The 17,365-nt window shown below is 44.6% G+C and overlaps 1 protein-coding gene and 1 pseudogene across 1 annotated transcript in view; both read left to right on the top strand.

Moving 5' to 3' along the window:
• The window catches only part of ENTREP2 (endosomal transmembrane epsin interactor 2), a 243,756-nt gene that overhangs the window by 75,160 nt on the left and 151,231 nt on the right, over positions 1-17,365 (top strand). The window lies entirely within an intron of this gene.
• LOC138424067 (U6 spliceosomal RNA) lies at positions 15,339-15,436 on the top strand (annotated as a pseudogene).

Genomic DNA, 17,365 nt, shown 5'->3' with positions numbered 1-17,365 from the left:
ATCTTTTAGGACTTGAAATAGCTCAACTGGAATTCCATCACCTTCACTAGCTTTGTTTGTAGTGATGCTTCCTAAAGCCCACTTGACTTCACATTCCAGGATGTCTGGCTCTAGGTGAGTGATCACACTACGGTGGTTATCTGGGTCATTAAGATCTCTTTTGTATAGTTCTTTTGTGTATTCTTGCCACCTCTTCTTAATATCTTATGCTTCTGTTAGGTCCATACCATTTTGGTCCTTTATCGAGCCCATCTTTGCATGAAATGTTCCCTTGATATCTCTAATTTTCTTGAAGAGAACTCTAGTCTTTCCCATTCTGTTGTTTTCCTCTATTTCTTTGCACCGATCACTGAGGAAGGCTTTCTTATCTCTCCTTGCTATTCTTTGGAACTCTGCATGCAAATGGGTGTATCTTTCCTTTTCTCCTTTGCCTTTCCTTCTCTTCTTCTCTCAGCTATTTTTAAGGCCTCCTCAAACAACCATTTTGCCTTTTTGCGTTTCTTTCTTCTTTGGGATGATTTTTATCACTGTCTCCTGTACAGTGTCATGAACCTCCATCCATAGTTCTGTAGGCACTATGTCTATCAGACATAATCCTCTGAATCTATTTGTCATTTCCTCTGTATAATTGTAAGGGATTTGATTTTCGTCATACCTGAATGGCCTAGTGGTTTTCCCTACTTTCTTCAATTGAAGTGTGAATTTGGCAATAAGGAGTTCATGATCTGAGCCACAGTGAGCTCCTGGTCTTGGTTTTGCTGACCATATAGAGCTTCTCCATCTATGGCTTCAAAGAATATTATCAGTCTGATTTCAGTATTGACCATCTGGTGACGTCCATTTGTAGAGTCTTCTCTTGTGTTGTTGGAAGAGGGTTTTGCTATGAACAGTATGTTCTTTTTGCAAAACTGTTAGGCTGTGCCCAGCTTCATCTTGTATTCCAAGGCCAAACCTGCCTGTTACTCCAGGTATCTCTTGACTTCCTACTTTTGCATTCTAGTCCCCTATGATGAAAAGGACTTCTTTTTTGGGTGTTAGTTCTAGAAGGCCTTGTAGGTCTTCATAGAACCATTCAGTTTCAGCATTTTCAATATTCCTGGCTGAGACATAGACTTGGATTACTATGATATTGAATGGTTTGCCTTGGAAACAACAGAGATCATTCTGTCATTTTTGAGATTGCACCCAAGTAGTGCATTTCAGACTGTTTGTTAACTGTGAGTGCTACTCCATTTATTCTAAGGGATTCTTGCCCACAGTAGTAGATATAATGGTCATCTGAGTTAAATTCACCCATTCCAGTCCATTTTAGTTCACTGATTACTAAAATGTCGATGTTCACTCTTGCCATCTCCTGTTTGACCACTTCTAATTTGCCTTGATTCATGGACCTAACATTCCAGGTTCCTATGCAATATTGCTCTTCATAATATCAGACTTTACTTCCATCACCAGTCATATCCACAACTGGGCCTAGTTTTCACTTTGACTCTATCTTTTCATTCTTTCTGGAGCTATATCTCCACTCTTCTCCAGTAGCATATTGGGCACCTACTGACCTGGCAAGTTTATCTTTCAGTGTCATATCTTTTTGCCTTTTCATACTGATCATGGTTCTCAAGGCAAGAATACTGAAGTGGTTTCCCATTCTCTTCTTCAGTGGATTATGTATTGTCAAAACTCTACACCATGGTCTCTTCGTCTTGGATGGCCTTACACAGCATGGCTCATAGTTTCATTGAGTTAGACAAGGCTGTGGTCAATTTGATTAGTTTTCTGTGATTGTGGTTTTTATTCTGTCTGCCCTTTGATGGGTAAGAGGCTTATGAAACCTTCCTGATGGGTGAGACTGACTGTGGGGAAAACTAGGTCTTGTTCTGATGGGCGGGGCCATGCTCAGTAAATCTTTAATCCAATTTTCTGTTGATGGATGGGGCTGTGTTCTCTCCTTGTTTGACCTGAGACCAAACTATGGTGGAGGTAGCGAAGATAATGGCTAACTCCTTCAGAAGGTTTCAGGCATGCACTGCGGCACTCAGTGCCCCTGACCCTGCAGTAGACCACTGCCGACCTATGCCTCCACCAGGGACTTGTGGACACTCACAGGCCAGTCTGAGTCAATCTCTTTTGGGGTCACTGCTCCTTTGGGTTCTGATGCACATAGGGTTTTGTTTGTGTCCTCCAGGAGTCTGTTTCCCCAGTCCTGTGTAAGTTTTGTAATCAATCCCACTGGCCTACAAAGTCAAATTCTCTGGGAGTTCTCAGTCCCTTTTCCAGATCCCCAGGTTTGGAAATCTGTTGTGGGTCCTAGAACTTTATTAACAATGTGAGAATTTCTTTGGTATAATTGTTCTGCAGTTTGTGGGTCGTCTGCTCAGCAGCTCTACAGTGAGGTTAAATGCGACCTCCAAGAGGGCTTATGCCACAGCCTGTGTGGCCAGGTAGCTGCCTCCAGAGTCCCTGACCCTGCGGCAGGCCACTGCTGACTCATACCTCTGCAGGAGACTCAAATACAGGTCTGGCTCAGTTTCTGTGGGGTCTCTGTGTCCTTGTGCACACAAGGTTTTGTTTGAGCCCTCCCAGCATCTCTGGCGGGTATGGGGTTTGAGTCTAAATGAAATTTTGACCCTCCTACCATCTTACTGGGGCTTCTCCTTTCCCCTTGGATGTTCATTATCTTTTTTGGCAGGATCCAACCTTCTCCTGTCGATGATTATTCAGCAGTAAGTTGTAGTTTTGGAGTTCTCACAGAAGATGAGCACATGTGCTTCTACTCTGCTATCTTCTTATAATAAATAGTAAACTTGGGACAGTTCACAGTAAAATTCCGAGGAAGGAATTGCTCAGCATCTTTGAGGGATGATCTCATCTCTGACACCTGGAAGGCAGAGCCCCTTCTATGTCACCGTGGCTGGCTGGTAGCTTCTGGGACTGCACAGGTGACTCCGTTACTTGGTCTTCTGGTGCCCATCAGTGCATCCTGGCTTCTAGCAGTTTCTGGAAGGATTGAGAAGGAGATGTATCTGGGCTTTAACATGATTGCCTGGCAGTATCAGCCATCCTTGGGGGTGGGCTGGGCTGGGCTGGGGGCCCCAGTGACAAAAATTTACCCCCCAGCTTAGCCTGCAGGGATGTGTGAGAGTAGGAGGCAGTCAGTTGAGGTAAAGTTTGCCTTGGAGTGAGCCCTGAGGACAAGACTGCCCTGCTCACAGGAAATGTGTATCTGGGGAACAGGACTTCCTGGCCCAGGACCACTGTGCTCATGACAAATTCGGTAACAGAAACGCAGCCAACATAGTGGTTGCAGCCTCCCCTTCCTCCTCAGTCAGCTTTGCTCTTCTCTGCCAGTTATTTATGAGCATGTTGTGATTTTCTGTGGTGTGTTTGTTAAGTTATTTAATTCGGCATCAATTGTTTGCTCTTGTCTTAGCCTCTCTTGGTGATGTGAAGAAATCCATTCTACAGTTTTCAAATCTGTGTTGAACATACCTGCTACCAACCCCCTGCTGCTTGCTTGTAGAAAATCAGTGTTTTTCACTATTCTTTTTGAGTACTCAAGGGCGCTGATTTTGGAAAAGGAAAGTAAGATATTCCCATGGTGGTAAAGATAATTCAAGTGTGGAGAGAAATACAGAGGGAGCAATTTTTCCAGGAGAACTCCTGCCTGCAGCTGGGGTCCCTGGAGGGGACCCTGCTGGTTTCCTTCTGGGAGATTTGAATGGAAGGCAGCCTTTGGGACTGGAAGATTTTTTTTTAATTTTTAATTTTGTTAAAATACACATACACATGGTTAGATGGCATCACAAATTCAATGGAAATGAACTTGAACAAACTCTGGGAGATAGTGAAGGACAGGGAAACCTGCCGTGCTGCAGCCCATGGGGTTGCAAAGAGTTGGACACGACTGAGCGACGGAACAACAGCAGCAAAATACACATAAGAAAAGTCTACCTTCGTAACCATTTTTCAGTGTACGGTTCAGTGGCATTAAGTACATTCACATTGCTCTGCAAACCTCACTACCATCTGTCTTTCCCTCTTTTCATCTTGCAAAACTGCAGCTCTGTCCCTGTGAAATACTAACTCCCTACTCGCCCCTGCCTCAGCCCCTGGCACCCACCATCTAGTTTTTCTTTTCTTTTTAAAAAATTCTTGGTTGCATTGAGTGGCATGTTGGATCTTAGTTCCCTGTCTAGGGATTGAACCCACACCCTCTGCACTGGAAACATGGAGTCCTAACCGCCGGACCACCAAGGACGTCCTGACACCATTCCTTTCTGCCTTTAGGAAATTGACTTCTTCCCAGGTGGCTCAGTGATGAAGTCCACCTGCCAGTGCAGAAGACCTGGGTATGATCCCTGGGTCAGGAAGATACCCTGGAGGAGGAAATGGAAGTCCACTCTAGTATTTTTGCCTGGGAAATCCCATGGACAGAGGAGCCTGGCAGGCTACAGTGGGACATGATTGAGCTACTGAGCACGCAAGCACGCAAGCACGCACACACAGGGACCTCATGGAAGAGGAGTCACACAGTATTTGCCCTTCTGTGACTGGCTTATTTCACTTAGCATGATGTCCTCAAGGTTTGTCCATGTTGTAGCAGGTGTCAGAATTTTGGGGAAGGAGACTGTCAGGATGGGATGGGGGGTCACCATGGACACCCCCTGAATTCTGTGTCTCATCCTGGCTTGATCCTTGGGGGAAGATGTTTCTCAGCATTTGGCCAAGCAGGGTTGCCGCGATGGCCTTTGTGCAGGTCCTGTGAGAGGTATGACTTTAATCCAAAAGAAATTTTTTAAAAAGTGTTTATTCATTTGGCTGCACTGGGTCTTAGCTGCGGCATGTGAACTCTTTAGTTGTGGCATGGGATCCAGCTCCCCAACCAGGGATTGAACCCAGACCCCGTGCACTGGGAGCTCAGAGTCCTAGCCACTGGACCACCAGGAAAGTCCCAGATATTTTTTAAAAAATTGATATTTACACTTTTGGGGCATAGCCTCACAGTTGCTGGAGTCCTGAACTAGCGTTATATAAGAAAATCTTCACATATTCAACAGTTTTACACATGGTAGTGTGTATGTTTCAGTGCTACCCTCTCAGTTCATCCCGCCCTTTCCATCCCCTGTCCTCCTAAAGAACTCATGATGGATAACCAAATATCCTCATTTTTTTTTGGTTTGTTGATAATATTTATAATGAATCATAAAATTCAGATAACAAGGAATTACCGAGTGAGCATGCAATGAAAGTGTAGTGAGGATTGCCTGGCTGTGGTTTAAACCAAATAAATGTCAGTCATTCTTTCTCATGGCACCTTCTGTTCTTATTGTTGTGGGATATTAGGTGTTTACAGTTCAGTTAAATCACCCCTCTGCAGAATGCAGGGTGCTGTCCATGGTATTTCTGACTTGGGAGTTACCTGGTGTCCTAGAGCCAACTATGGGGATCTCTGTTGTCAGACCAGAGCCAAGTCTGATTTTGCACAGTGATCCTCCTTTCCCAGCTCTTCATGAAGAGCTGGGGAAATCCCTTATTCCTCTTTTCACATCAGAGTCCTTCAAGTGGAGAACCCAGTTCTGCATCCCGTTCCTTGTGTGGCTTTTGTTCTACTTGCACATTCAGAGCCTTGTTGCCCAGTTTTCATCTGGTGGTTTCTGGAGATCTTGCCCTTCTGGACTTGGAGGGCGGGTTGTTGGCCAGTGACCATTCCCACTGTGGCCTGGGCGGCTCCCACCCACATAGCTCACTGCTTTCAGAGAGGCCAGTGGCACCCAGAGTCACCCCCCTTCCTTCCTTTGTCTGTGGTCTGCTCCTCATGGCATTTATGAATGTTGGTATCAAAATGCAGAGCATTTGTAACACTGATGAGTTCATCTGCTTACTTTAAAATTTAGCATTCCAGACAGTTGAGATGATTTCACCTTGGAGTGAGGTCGCAGGCTGATGTCATAATCCTTGTGTTCTTGTCCTGAACCCGTCTTCTCTCCAGGTCAGGGCTTGGGTCCAGGACCCCCAACCATGCAGTGGGGGCTGCTCTGGCCGCACACTAACATCTTGCTGAAGCAAAGGCCCTTGTCTCTTTAGCATTCCTCTGATCCCCCAGCTCATGACCTTATTAAAAGGGAAAGCAAGAAGGGTTTGTCCTGACACTCTACTCCTGAGCATGCCTGAGCCTTCTGCTGGATAATCCCCTCTCGTCTGTCCATGATTGACACCCAGCTTATTGGCACACGGCTTCCTCAATTTGCTTTTCTTTTCATCTCCGCTGCTCCCCATTATGTTCTAAAATTAATATTAAAAAATCCATCTAGTGCACAACAGAGTTCAAGTCAGACAGCACTGACAGGCTGATAATGAAAACAGCTGCCCCTCCTGCCCTGGGCTTGCACACCCCAGCCCCAGGGAGCCCAAGGGTCTCTTCCTCGTCTGCTTTTATTCCAGTTTTATGGGGGGAAAGGACATTTGTTATTATTTTCTATTGTGGTGAAATAGCCATAACGTGAAACTGAACTCACCATCTTAACCATTTTTAAGTGTATACAGCTCAGTGGCATTAAGTACATTCACATTGTTTGATGGATGTAGAGATGATCATGCAAGTGAAGTAGGTCAGAGAAAGATACTATACGATATCACTTATATGTGCAATCTAAAATATGAGGTTTAAGAGGGAGAGGACCTATGCATACCTATGGCTGATTCATGCTGATGGATGGCAGAAGCCATCACAATATTGTAAAGTAATTTTCCTCCAATTAAAAATAAAATAAAAAACACACAAAATAAAATATGACACAACCTATCTATGGAACAGAAACAGACACAGAGAACAGACTTGTTGCCAGGTGGGGTGGGGAGGTGGAGGAGGGATGGCTTGGGAGTTTAGGATTAGCAGATGCAAACTTTTATCTATAGGATGGATAAACAACATGGTCCTACTGTATAGCACATGGAACCATGTGGTAAACCATAATGGAAAAGAATATGAAACAGAATATATATGTATAACTGAATCACTTTGCTGTATAGCAGAAATTAACACAACTTTGTAAATCAACTATACTTCAATAAAACCCTCATAGCTCAATTGGTAAAGAATCCGCCTTCAATGCAGATTGAACCCAGGTTCGATTCCTGGGTCAGGAAGATCCACTGGAGAAGGGATAGGCTACCCACTCCAGTATTCTTGGGCTTTCCTTGTGGCTCAACTGATAAAGAATCCACCTGCAATGCAGGAGACCTGGGTTCCACCCCTGAGTTGGGAAGATCCCCTGGAGAAGGGAAGGGCTACCCACTCCAGTATTCTGGCCTGGAGAATTCCATAGACTATGTAGTCCATGAAGTTGCAAAGAGTTGGACACAGCTGAGCGACTTTCACTTTCACTTTTCAATACAACTTAAAAAAAAATGACATTCACATTGCTGTGCAGCCATTACCTTTGCAAGTCTTTCTCATCTTGCAGAACTGACACTCAACACCCGCTATAAACACTCACTCCCCATCCTCCCCTCCCCCAGCCCCAGGGAACCACCACTGGACTTTATGAATTTGATGGCTCTGGGACCTCAGCAAAGTGGGATCACACACTGTGGGTCATTTTTTAAATTATTTATTTTTTTAATTGAAAGTTAATTACAGTATTGTGTTGGTTTCTGCCATACATCAACATGGATCAGCCACAGGCATATATATGTCCTTTCCCTCTTCAGCCTCCCTCCCGCCTCCCACCTCTCTAGGTTGTCACATAGCAACGGTTTGAGTTCCCTGAGTCATATAGCAAATTCCCACTGGCTATGTTTTACATATGTTAGTGTATATGTTTCCATGCCACTCTCCGCATTCATCCCACCCTCTCCTTCTTAACCCCCTGCCCTGTCATGTCCGTAAGTCTTGTGTGGTCAGGGTGTTCCACACAGCATGGTGTCCTGTGGTTCATCCATGCTTTGACACATCAGCATTTCCTTCCTCTTTAAGACTGAAAAATATTCCGTTGTGTGTGTGTGTGGACCATGCTTTGTTTATCCGTTCATCTGTTGATGGACACTTGGGTTATTTCCACCCTTCAGCTGTTGTGAATAAAATGCTCTTGTAGACGTGGGTGTTCAAGTATGTTTTCAAGTTGCTGCTTTCCCTTCTTTGGGAGTATACCCAGAACTGGGATTGTTGTATCACACACAGTTACCATTTCTTCATTTTTATAACTGATCTTATCTTGTTCTCAGATTCATTGTCCACTGGGTACATGGACATGCCTGCTCAATCGTGTGCAACTCTTTGCGACCTCATGGACTGTAACCCTCCAGACTCCTCTGTCCATGGGATTTCCCAGGCAAGAAAACTGGAGTGGGTTGTCATTTCCTTTTCCACAGTATCTTCCCGACTTGGGGATCAAACCCTCATCTCTTATGTCTTCTGCATTGCAGGCAGATTCTTTACCACTAGCGCCACCTGGGAAGACAAAACAGCATGGTGGAGCCTTAAAATATTACATGATTACCATATGATCCAGCAATTCCCATTCTGAATATAGACACAAAACAACGGAAAGCGAAGACTCAGATATTTATTTGCATAACCATGTTCATAGCAGTGTTATTCACAACAACAAAAGGAGAACATAACCCAAGTGTCCATCAGCAGATGAATGAATAAACAAAAGTTTGTCTCACAAAACATGGAATACTATTTTCACCTTTGAAAAGGAAGGAACTTCTGACACATTTTACAACCTGGATGAACCCTGAGAACACTATGTTGCCTGAAATACACCAATCAAAATGGACAAATACTGTACTATTCCACTTACACGAAATACCTAGAGGAGCCAAATTCAGAGACAGAAAGTAGAATAGTAGGTGTCAGGGGCCAGGGGAGGAGGGGGGTGGGAACTTTGTCTTTAATGGGGACAAACTTTCAGTTTTGCATGATGAAAACAGCTCTGGAGGGACTTCCCTGGTGGTCCAGTGGTTAAGAATCCACCTGCTAATGCAAGGGACATGAGTTTTGTCCCTGGTCCTGGACAATCCCACATGCATCAGAGCAACTAAGCCTGTGTCCAGCTACTGAACCTGTGCTCTAGAGCCTGTGCTCCACAGCAAGAGAAACCACCACAATGAGAAGCCCGGGCACCATTACTAGGGAGTGGCCCCCACTCACCACAGAGAAAAGCCTGCACAGTAACAAAGACCCAGCACAACCAAAAATAAATGAATTAATTAATTTTAATAAAGATTTTCGAGATTATAGTGTGAATGGACTTAACACCCTGAACCGTTACCTAAGAAAATGGTTAAGATGGTACATTTTATGTTATATGTATTTTACTACAATTAGAAAGAAAAACCCTAACAATTGAATAGTTAGTCCATTTGGGGTAAAATATTGGTATACTTTTTGGACTATCAAAAATGTTTGGAGAACCAACTCATGTTTTCTGATTTTTGAGGTATTGGTATAAGCCTTGACTTACAAACAGTCTCAACTATTACATGTGGCTAAGAAACTTAAGTGACAGCAGAGTTAAATAAAGTTGGCATTTATACAATGAAGGGAAAGAAAGGGTAGTCGGGGTCTTCTGTGACAATACATTTATCTCAAAGATCACACAAACAAGGCAGTAAATTTACAAAATAGGATAGTGTCAGGCATGTCCAACATTCATGAAAATTGGCAAAAACACATTTCTTGCAATCAGCCTAGTGTTGTCAGTATAGTTATTGTCTTGAGAAAATCCCATTTGTAGAAAATAAGTGCTGTAGAGCAAGGCACATAAAGTTGTAACTTGACAAGTTTTCCATTAAATGGAAGCTAGGAAGAGATGAGAAGATAACTGAAAAGCTGGCTAGCTTTACTTCTTGTCAATTTAGGGCTCCTAAGAAGACTAACCTCTCAGTTTTGTTCACCACCAAGTGCTTATTAATTGGGAGGGGGGGGGCTGGTGACCTAGATGTTCGTGCCTCTGCTGGTGGTCAGCTGGCACCTGTAGTTTTCCACTGAGTGTTAAGAGTTGTTAGCTTACAAGAAGCCTGACAGTCTATTTGTAATTGCTAAATTTCTCAAATATGTTAATGACTTGACTCTAGTTAGATGTGACAATTTAAGAATTGTAACTGACACACGGATACGTTCTTGTTTTTGGAATTGAATGGCTAGTGTGAAACCACTGTCTTTAGGTATTTATACTTAGCATTAGAAAGTAGATCATTTTTTAACTTATGAAGGCCGGTCACATATTAACGTGCCTTTGATGGCATTTGTGCCAATAAGGGGAACTGATTTCTTCAGTCAGGGACTGGATTGCTAATTGTATTAACGGAAGACACTGCTCAGAGGTTGGGCTCCCCAGCACAGAGTATGGGGGGTATGGCCAGAGGACAGAGTATGGCCCTGTCCTCTTCCTGGGCCACATGTCTTGCTGCATAGGGGTGGGGCACTCACTGCACAAAGCCAGGTGTCTGTAGGACCCCAGCTGCACTGCCCCTGGCCTTGCCACTCTGTCCATGTCACATCACCTGTCTGAATGCCATTCTCTAGGGATGGTAAGTCCTTGGTTGCCATGGGCGGCGCCCATGGCACTTGGTCATTGTGATAATCCTCACATGATGAGGTAAGACTTCTAGCTTGATTAAAATACTGAACCAATGAAAACCCAAGAGGTGATTCTATCTGACAGTAACAGTGAGAAGTACCTAGTGAGGCTGGAAAACCTCAGTGCCTGGGGTTGTACACAGAGAGATTGTGGGGTTTGATGACTGACAGAGGGACTGGGATGGTTTAGTGTTGATTTCAGAGGACAGTGGCCTTGGGGTCCTCCCTCAAGTAATGGTGACTGTCTCTACCTCTGGTCCTAGGTTCGTATCACTGTTCTTCTCTTACACCTTTGCTGTGACTTCCTTGATTTTCCGTACAGTCAGATTAGTGAGACTTTGTCCTCATATGCCCAGGAGAAGAGCATATATCATTGTGCGTGTGTGCTCAGTGGTATACTTTTTGTGACCCCAAAGACTGTAGCCCGCCAGGCTCCTCTGTCCATGGGATCTCTCAGGCAAGAATACTGGAGTGAGTTGCCATTTTCTCTTCCAGGGGATCTTCCCAGTCTAAGGATCAAACCTGAGTCTCCTGCATCTCCTGCAGGCAGGTTCTTTTCCACTGTGCCTGGCCCAAACTAAAACAGAGCTCATGCAGTATTGGTTCAAGGTTTGCTGAAATACAAATAGAAGTGACGAGTATCTCCCAACCCTCTAGATTCTAGTATGTGAAAACAAGGTGCTGCATTTTCAGAAGGGAACACTGCTGAGGGTAAGTCAGGTCTTCACTGAGCATCATACACCACGGTAAGTTTCCCATGGATTGGTTAGTTGGTAAGTGTCCCATGGACTCCTTTGTTCAGTCCATGAGTTGGGTTGGGAATATGTGCTGGGCATGGGCGTGGCCAGGCGGTTCTGTAAATGGGCCCACTCAGGGGTCTGCAGTAAAAAGGGCCTCATGCATGTCAAGTGGTGGCCAGTTGTAAGCTGGGGCACATCAGGGGTCACTGGGCCATGTGGTCTCAGCCCATAGATGGGTTCCTTGGCAGGGTGGTGGGGGCCTGTGAGGGTAGTAAGAGGGCAAGGACCTGTATGCAGGTGCCTGTCAGGTCTCTCCATCACCTGTGCTTCTGCTTCGTTGGTCAAAGCAAGCCACAGTCAAGCAGCTTCAGGAGTGGACAAGGACTCCGTCTTTTCATGGGAGGAGTGGCCAAGCAGTAGACCAGTTTTGCAATCTGCTATTGGCACTCTTCTGAGCACTTCCCAAGTATTATATATTAGTTATCTCCTGCTGTGTAACAAATCAGCCCTAGACCTAATAGCTGAAAACAACCAATGCTTGTATGTCCCAGTTTCTGTGGGTCAGAATCTTGGCACAACTTGCCCAGGTCCTCTGGCCAGGGTCTCTCAGGGCTGCAGTGAAGGTATCAGCTGGGGCTTCATCATTTCACGGTGCTGCTATGGGGACTGGGTTCCAATCTCACGTGGAGGCTGAGGGTAGACTCCCAGTGCTCCCTGGGCAGGACCAGGAGTCGGGTCATTGAGGGCCAGCACCCAGATTGTTTCCCACACACTGACCTCATGCACTACATGTACTCTCATTATCTTTTGTTTTCAATCAAGGAAATTAAGGCAAAGAGAGGGTCCCCCAGGTGGCAAGTGGAGGAGCTAGAGTCAGATGCCAGGCTGAAGGGCCACGGAACTCTGCTTGCCGTGGAAGGGGAGTTGACACAGCTGACCACAAATGCATTAGCACCCTGTGTGCGTCCAACACCATCATCAGAATTGGCAAGTCAGGACATAACACTGTCTACCTGCCAATCCATCCTTATTATACTAAAAGCAGCCGTAAATCAATAGGAAAACATTACCATCGGATGGAAAACGTCTGCAGCAGATGCTAGTCAGCAGGTCATTGAAGAAATAGGAAAGGCAAACAAACAGAAAGGGCTGAACCCCATGAGTAATCAGAGAAATGCAAATTGAAACAGTTCTCTTCTTCTTCCTCCACCCTCTCTTTTTCCCCTTCTTTTCCACCCAACTGGTGAAAGGTCTTTCAAATATTTATCCTCAGTGTGGGTAAACACATATGAGGACAAATACTGTCATACCCACTGGAGGAAATGTTGATGGCTGTTATCTTATGGAATACAAACATTTATACCCTTTGGTCAAGTCATCCTCTTTTGAGGGGTTTGTACTAAAATCAAGGATATCAGTAAAATGTGTGTGTGAGGCTACTCACTGTGGCTTTATTTTTCTTAGTTGGAAATTGGAAGCAACCTGAATCTCTAGCAGTAGCAGATGGTTTTGTTGTTGTTCAGTCGCTAATTCCTGTCTGACTCTTTGTGACCCCATGGACTGGAGCATGCCAGGCTTCCCTGTTCTTCATTGTCCCCTGGAGTTTGCTCAAAGTCATGTCCATTGAGTCAGTGACCATCTCATCCTGTCATCCCCCTTCTCCTGCCCTCAATCTTTCCCAACATCAGGCAGGGTCTTCCAATGAGTTAGCTCTTCACATCAGGTGGCCAAAGTATTGGAGCTTCAACTTCAGTATCAGTTCTTCCAATGAATATTCAGGGTTGGTTTCCTTTAGGATTGACTGGTTTGATCTCCTTGCTGTCCAGGGAACTCTCAAGAGTCTCCTCTAGCACCACAGTTCGAAAGCATCAATTCTTTGGTGCTCAGCCTTCTTTATGGTCCAGCTCTCACATCCATACATGACTACTGGAAAAACGATAGCTTTGACTATGTGCATCTTTGTTGGCAAAGTGGTGTCTCTGCTTTTTAGATGTCTGTGCAGTCTAGGTTTGTCAACGCTTTCCTTTGAAGGAGCAAGCGTCTTTTAATTTCATGGCTGCCGTTCCTTGCATGGCTGCAGGATGGTTATAGTAGCCATTTTAAAATTATATGCCCATTAATAGCGTATTTTCAAAGAATATTCAGTGGTGTAAGGAAATATTCATGTTATGTTAAATGAGCATAGCAAGAGTCCTGCTACAGTAGAATTCCAGTTTTGCACAATGTAGGTATGCAGGGGGAAAAGAGCCTGAATGGAAACCAGTCAGAACACAAGCAGTGGTTATTTCCAGGGGTGGGTGATGGTGATTATTCAGTTGCTGAGTTGTGTCTGACTCCGGGACCCCATGGACTGCAGCATGCCAGGCTTTCCTCTCTTTCACTAATGGTGCCTTAATACCTGGTTCTTGTTCTTATCCAGCTCATCCTTCAGTGACTGCAACATCCTGTCTTTTCTCTTTTGAGCAATTTCCTAAGTGAACCATGTTTTTGTTGTTGTTGTTTTGTTTTGTTTGCCTGTTTGTTTTAAAATTTTTTACTTACTTATTTGTATTTTTGGTGCACTGGGTCTTCATTGCTGCACGTGGGCTTTTCTCTAGTTGAGGCAAGTGGGAGCTACTCTCTAGTTGTGGTGCACGGGCTTCTCTTTGCAATGGCTTCTTTTGTTGCAGAGGCTCTAGGGCATGGGGACTCAGTAGTTGTGACTCTTGGGCTTAGTTGCCCCAAGGCATGTGGGATTCTCCCGAACCAGGGATCAAACCATTGTCCCTTGCATTGGCAGTTGGATTCTTATCCACTGAACCACCAGGGAAGCCTGAACCATGTTTGTTTTTAATAAAGGAGAGTCCCACCAAATTTCCAGCAGGTCTTGTTGGATCTGGCAATCCTCAGGGTCAAATACCAGGTGCATACATTCAGGGGCAGCACAGAGGGTCTGCTGCCATAGGCTCCTCAAGGCCAGACTCCCCTTTACTGACCAGCAGGGAAGGTGGGGTCTGTGGGGACCCTAGGGGGCCCTGGGGGGACAAGGGGTTGGTGTTCTTGGAGTTAAGTGTCCCTAAGTCATCATCTCAGAAAAACCCAGATTGTATTTGTGTATTTTCTGTTTTCAAAGATGTTTTCACATTAGTTTTCCCAAACCTAATTTCAAACAAGGCGAGCTACCTTGAGTAGTAGACGGAGAAAATGAGATTAAATCAGATCTACCTGGTCAAGCTGTCTCATTTTCAGTTTTCCAGAGGCAACACACCATTTATCACGGGAAAGCATTTTCAGGAGCTTGCAGGTGAACTGTTTTGTTACAGACTTGGAAAGGTAAAACTCTGTTCTTTTCATTCTTGAGGTGAACATTGTTGTCTGTTGATGGTTCCTCTGACTACCTGTGGGCATCATGTGTAAGATCAGAGTCAACGCTCAATGCCAGGGCACTGGAGGAATGAGTACCTGACATTTAGGGTACAGAACAGAATGGATTTTATGACCTGGGCCGACTTTCCACCAGAGGTGCCCTGCTCAGAGCCTGGGTACCCATCCTGGGGTTCCTGTAGGAGTGAATTCCATGTTGGTAACATCCCTGCATCAGGGCTGAAAGACTGACAGGTGCCACAAGGGCTCCTGAATGTCCACTGTGTGTCTTCACTCCAAGCCCCCATGTTCATGAAGGATATTGTTTCCTCTCACTGCTGTGTTATGGAAGGCTTGTGTCAGGACAGAAAGATGATCCACATGTGGGCCAGGGCTTCTAGAAGCACACCTGGTGGCGTAAATTAGAAATGAAAGCATGTTGTGATCACTTCAGTAGCTCCTGCACCAAAACTGGGCTTCCCAGGTGGTGCAATGGTAAAGAACTCGCCTACCAATGCAGGAGATGTGGGTTTGATCCCTGGGCCGGGGAGATTTCCCCAGAGGAGGAAGTGGCAACCCACTCCAGTATTCTTGCCTGACAACTCTCATGGACAGAAGAGCCTGTTGGGCTGCAGTCCATGGGGTCACAAAGAGTCAGACATGACTGAGCAAGCATGCACGCACCAAAATTGAAAGAATACTGAGATTATTAGCATGGCTCGTATGCAAAGATGATACAGAAATTTGTGAAGCATTCCCTATTTTTGTACACCTGAAACAATAATAATATTGTAGATCAACTATAACTCAGCAAAAGAAAGACAAGGAATTTGCATTTATATTTATGAAAGGGAAAAACTAAATAATTGGAAGTTGCATTAGTCTCATTTTTTTTAAAAGAATCTGAAACGATCTTTAAGAACCTGGATATATCTTGAACAGAATGGGAATCAGGTGGTAGCGAGAGAACCTCAGCCTGCCAGACCATGAAGCTGTGTGTTTGGTGAGGGTAGACACGTTTGCTGGGTAGCACAGGTGCTTAGACGTGGTTTCACCTTGTCCAGCCACAGAACAGCTTTTTTTCCTACGTGGAAATCTTTGATGGCATACTTGATTCTGTGTGCTTCAAAGGTTGCGTTATATTTTTCTAAATTGTTGGATCATGGTCCCAGCAATGAGATATCACCTCACACCTGACAGAATGGCCATTGTCAAAAAGACTAGAAATAACAAGTGTTGGTGAGAATATGGAGAAATGGGAACCCCTCGTGCACTGTTGGTGGGAGTGTAAATTGGTGTAGCCATTATGGAGAACAGCATGGAGGTTTCTCAAAAGACTAAAAATAGAAGTACCATATGATCCTGCAGTCTTACTCCTGGGTGTATATCTGGAGAAAACCATTTTTCAAAGGATACATATACCCCAATGTTCACTGTAGCACTATTCACAATAGCCAGGACATGTAAGCACCCTATGTGTCTATTGACAGAGGAATGGATAAAGAAGATGTGGGACATATATGCACTATGGAATATTACTCAGCCGTAAAAAGAATGGAGTTTTGCCATTTGTAACAACATGGATGGGCCAGCAGAGTATTATACTTAGTGAAATAAGTCAGAGAGAAAGACAAATGCTGTATGTTTTCACTAAAAAATTAAAAAATGAATAAAAAATAATTAAATATGCTTTGACTTGTGTTTGCAATTACAAAAGGAGTTTATGCTTATTATAAGAATTTGTGCTTGGCAGAATAGTAACTACTCCCCACCAAAAATGTCCATGTCTTATCCTGCGAATCTTTTAGGTTATGAGGCAAAGGGGATGTGAATGGAGTTAAAGTTTCTGATCAGCTGCCCTTGAGAAGAGAGATTGTCTCAGATTGTCTGGCTGACCCCAGGGTCCTTCTAAGTGGAAGAGGGAGGCAGAAGAGGAGAGTTGGAAGGAGATGTGGCTGCAGTGAGGGGTCAGAGAGAGATCACACATCTGGCTTTGTGGATGAAAGAAGGGGCTGTGAGCCAAGGAGTGTGGGAAGAAGCTAGAAAAGGCAAGGAAATGGGTAGCTCCCAGAGCCCCGAGAAAGGTTGCAGCTCAACTAGCACCTTGAGTCTAGCCTCCTGAGACCCACGTCTAGCTTCTGACCCACAGAACTGTGAGATGACACATTCGTGTAGCTTTAAGATGACACATTCGTGTAGCTTTCAGCTGCTGACTTTGCAGTAATTTCTCACAACAGCCATAGAAAATGAGGACAGACGTGAAACAATATGAACCAAAAGAAAAGGCTGATTCTACCCTCTCCCATCTCATGGTCCCGCTGGGGACCCAGACTCCTCCTCTTCTCTGCTTGCTGCCTTTAGCATCTGGCTATGCGCCTCGTTATGGTCTCAGGTTTACAGCAGGGTGACCTCCTAAACACTGAAGAACATAACATGAAAAGTCAGTTTCTGGCCTTGTTCTTGCAGCCTCAGACCTTCTTCTGGTTCTCAGGGTCATTGTTTAGTTCTTTTGCTTGTTGGCCTGCGTGAATATAAATTGTATGCTTACACTACTCTTATTGATATATTGCTTTTAAAAATAAAGTGGACTTGAAGCACACAAAATAGGTGCAACCCTAATCCTTTTATTCACACACACTCCCTCACCATTCTGTGCATGACCAACAGCATTAAATTAGTTATTATTTTTAGAAAC

This window comes from Ovis canadensis, chromosome 18 (assembly GCF_042477335.2).
Source record: "Ovis canadensis isolate MfBH-ARS-UI-01 breed Bighorn chromosome 18, ARS-UI_OviCan_v2, whole genome shotgun sequence".
NCBI lineage: Eukaryota > Metazoa > Chordata > Mammalia > Artiodactyla > Bovidae > Ovis > Ovis canadensis.
The sequence above is the reverse complement of the archived record's forward strand: the minus strand, read 5'-3'. Positions and strand labels throughout refer to the sequence as shown.